Consider the following 4,489-nt stretch of genomic DNA (forward strand, 5'->3'; position numbering starts at 1 on the left):
GACTTCCAACACTACCCTCACTTATCCTCTTATTTACTAACATGTCATTCTCATCTCTAATTTTATTTTAATAACAAATACTACTATTATTCTCCCGTATTTCTACTATTTTTATTTTCTTATTTATCCAACAAAATCTCTTCCTTTATTTGTTTTAATAAATTAAATAAAATGACTACTACTAATTATTTTCTAATCAATCTACCAAACACCTATTTCTCACTGCACCCTACCAATATCATTACACCCCCATAACCATATAATTTTATTTTGAGTTAAATATACATCCCCTGCAATGTAAGTGAGTTTCTCTTTTCCCCATGTAATTTTTTTATTCCCCCTTATAATATGAAGATTTCCTATATATGGTCCCTGTTTTCAATCTTCTAACCCAGATTCCCATTTTAATCCGACATGGAAATGAGTAGGAAATGAGGTGGTTTTTTATTTTCATTTTTTAACTTTTGCTTTATCCTATTTATTTACCCCTGTAAAAGCTACGGTTACTTTGGAAATCCCAAATCAGGCAAGGAGACAAAGACGAAGCAACTGAACACTATTAAAGAAACACGAAGACAACGCCATTGAAGAAGCACAAGCCTTTTTTAGGACGAAAATGAAAAGCCATCAACTTGCAACGTCGAATACGAAGAACGAAGAATTCAATGTATGAGGTTAGTATTTTCAATGTCTCTTGAAATGTCTGAGTTTGATTATGTATTGGTTAAACCATGAGAATATTAAACATTTATTCGAATCCTTTTCACATAACATACAAAATTTCAATGTAGTTTTTCACCATGGAGGTGAATTTATAATGGTCAATAAGAATGATATCATATACATAGGCGGTGTGGATACAATAGTTTCTAGTCAACACATTAACAAATGGACAATGTCTGAAATTCATAGGTTGGTGAATACGCGGGGTTATAAAGAAGGAAGTTATAGGTTATGGACAAAAATTATTGAAATATATGAGGATTTCTTTCAAATAAGAAAGGATGATGATGCATACAATTTTGCTGCATATGCTTGTGCAACTTAAGTTGATGGTGATATTTATCTGAAACATGGTGTTACTGACATATAACTGAAAGTAAGGGTTCCTAAGTGTGTTAATGGGGTGACATATATGGAAGGATTAAATGATGAGGTGGTTGAAGGGTTTGAAGATGATGAGGATGATAAAAATACTGATCTTATAAATGGATTTGTAGGAATTGATGTTAATGTACCTATAAATCATGGGGACATAGTTGTAGGATTACTAGGTAGGCCCCAAAAGAAAATTGATAATGATGATGAATATTGTAGTGATGAACTAGACAACTCAGATCCAGATGAGAGTAGTGATGATGAATGGCCAAAGTTTGAAGGGTTAAGGAAAGAGCATCTCAGTAAGAATTACAAGTTTAAGTGGGGCATGAAATTTAGTTCTCTTACTGATTTTAGAGAGGGAAATCACCTTTGTAAAAAGTGAGAGTTATAAGGTAAGGGTAGAATGCAAGGCTACATGTGGTTTTTTAGTATTATGCTCTAAAATGGGCCATAAGAATACCTATGCTATAAGGACATTGGTGGATACCTACATATGTGTTAGGGTTTTGAATAATAGATCTGCAAACTCAAAGTGGGTGGCAAAGGCAGTAGTGAAGAAAATGCAAACTTCTGAAAAAGTGATAACACATGATATTATGCAAGATATGGGACAAAATTTCTCTGTGGGGATTAGTGTTGCTAGATCATGGAAGGAAAAGTTTATTAGAAAGAAAATTATTGAAGGGGATGCTGATAAGAAATATGAAAATCTATGGAGGTATGTTAATGAGTTAACAAAGGTTCATTCTGGGAATACTATGAAGATCAATGTTGAAAGACCATTGCCATCGATACAACCAAGGTTTGAATCATTCTACTTCTATTTTGATGGTTGTAAGAAGGGTTTCATAAATGGATACATACCATTTATTAGAGTTGATGGCTCCCATATGAAGACAAAATATGGTGGACAACTTTTTATTGTTGTGGGTAGGGACAACAATGATCAATATTTCCCATTGGCTTTTGGTGCGTTGAAAGTAAAACAAAGGAAAGTTGGAGATGGTTTCTATAACTATTAATGGAAGACACTAGACAAGATAAAAGATATCTATTTATTTCATATCAATAAAAGGTATGTAGTTAACATCACATTTTTAATTCATTTCATCTATTATAACTATTTCTAACCTAATGCATATATTAAATTTGTTTTAGGGATTATTAGATGTTTTGGAAGAAATGTTTGAAAGAATTGATCATAGGTTATGTCTCAGACACTTGTATGCAAATATTAAGAAAAGGTTTGGAGGTGGAACCCTTATAAGGGATTTGATGATGGGAGTTGCTAAGGCAACTTACTATCAAGGTTGGATCCAAAAGATGAATGAACTGAAGAAAGTGGATGTCAAGGCTTGGAGTTGGCTAATGGGAGTTCCTATCAAATGTTGGTTTAAGCATGCATTTAGTTTTTACCATAAATGTGATGTTTTAATGAACAATATTGCTGACTTTTTTAACGCTACTATTTTAGTTACTAGGGATAAGCCTATATTAACCATATGTGAGTGGATTAGAAAGTATCTTATGAATAGGTTAGAAACATCTGCCACCAAACTTGAGAAGTGTCAACATAAAGTTATGCCAATACCTAGGAAGAGGTTAGATAATAAGGTGTTCAATAGTGGTCATTGGCTGCCAACTTGGTCTATTGCTGAAAAGTTCCAGGTTACAAATTCATTTAACACACAAGAGTTTATTATTGACGTTGCCAAAAGATCTTGCAGTTGTAATTTTTGGGAATTGGTTGGAATTCCATGTAGGCATGTTGTTACTGCATTAAGTTATAGAAAATAAAACCCTAATGAATTTATGGATGACTGTTATTCAAGATAGAAGTATGCACCCTGTTATGGCTTTTTTGTGAGTTCTATAAATGGACAGGACACGTGGCCTGAAGTACAAACTGATGAACTATAACCTCATGTGTATGTAAATGGACGAGGAAGACCTAGGAAATCTAGGATAATGGAATGTGGTGAGGATGATGCTAGGAGAAGAAGACCTGGTGTAGATTATAAGTGCACCAAATGTGATAAATTTGGGCACAACGCAATGTCATGCAAGAGCCCTACACAAGATCCTAATGCTTTGAAAAGAAATGTAATGTTCAAAACTGCCAAGTTTTATATGATTACATTGTGATGATTTTAATGTAACAAATCTTTTTTCTTGTTTAGAGGAAACCCAAAGAAGGACATGCTAGATTTTAGCCAAAGAAAAGCAATGCTGATGCAACTAATGTGCAAGATGTTGTACAAGCTGATGCATGTAATATTCAAGTTGATGAAGGGATTGATGCAGGTCCATATGAGAGAGTAAAATACCATGTTCATGCTGAGACTAATACAATCCAAGTTCATACTGAGATTGATGTAATCCATGTTGATGCTGATATTGATGCAAGTCAAGCTGAATCATGTGTGTTTGACACAAGTCAGGTTGAAGGAAGTCAAGCTCAACCAAAACAGAAGAAGCATTAAAAACCTATTTTGAGGATGATAAAAAGGCAAAGTGAAATATTAAATTTGAAATGGTTTCAAAAACCAGTTACAGGTCAAGGTTCAACTTCTCACCAATCCATCACATTGACAAAGCATGATGCGGGAACTTCGACACATAGAACTGATTCAAAGCCAGGGGTGTGTACCAGATCCTTTAAATCTTAGAAGAAAAATAAATGACAGAGCATGGTTATATCGTATTAAGGAACTTTGTAACAACTAGTATGTTTAAGCTATGTCTGTATTAAGGAACTTGGTTATGTTTGTATTAAGGCACTTAGTTATGTCTTAAATCTGATGCACTTTAGGTGCCATTTTGTAATGAAATTGTAATTTAGTTGTAATGACTTATGAACTTTATGTACTTCTTACTATCTATGTCTTATTTTGGTTACACTTTATGTGCAATAAGTATTAATGAATTATGTCTTATGATGCACTAAATAGGTCCACACTGTCATTTAACATAATTTTAAAACAAAATACAATACCATGTCATTTAACATAATTTTAAAAGAAAATACAATACCACATCACATTTGTAACCAAAAACAAAATTTCCATTAAATAAAATAACAATTACTATACTGATAATTCATACATCACATTTGCTTCAATATTATCTGATACACTAAAAATTACATTAACTTCACAACAATGGAAAACAAAATCCAGGACAACATAAGTGAAACTATCAAACAATAACTTTTGTTCTTCTCCATCTCAAGCTTTTCTTGGTCTTTTCATGCTTCTTTAAACTAACTTCAACACCAAATTGCTTACTAAATTCCTTGCCAAAATCCTTCCCAAATTCCCTCAAATAAGTCATTATCATTTCACAGTTCTTGCAATTTGGGGGAATCTTTTGAGTTCTTTCAACCTGA

General features: G+C 33.0%; 1 long non-coding RNA gene across 1 annotated transcript; it reads left to right on the top strand.

The window, feature by feature from the left end:
• Positions 1–455: 455 nt before the first annotated feature.
• On the top strand, positions 456–3,999 carry LOC127129182 (uncharacterized). The gene is made up of 2 exons (XR_007806204.1): positions 456–674; positions 3,282–3,999. It is a non-coding gene; the product is annotated as an uncharacterized LOC127129182 (long non-coding RNA).
• Positions 4,000–4,489: the final 490 nt, after the last annotated feature.

The sequence above is a fragment of the Lathyrus oleraceus genome, chromosome 3 (assembly GCF_024323335.1).
Source record: "Lathyrus oleraceus cultivar Zhongwan6 chromosome 3, CAAS_Psat_ZW6_1.0, whole genome shotgun sequence".
Taxonomy (NCBI): domain Eukaryota; kingdom Viridiplantae; phylum Streptophyta; class Magnoliopsida; order Fabales; family Fabaceae; genus Lathyrus; species Lathyrus oleraceus.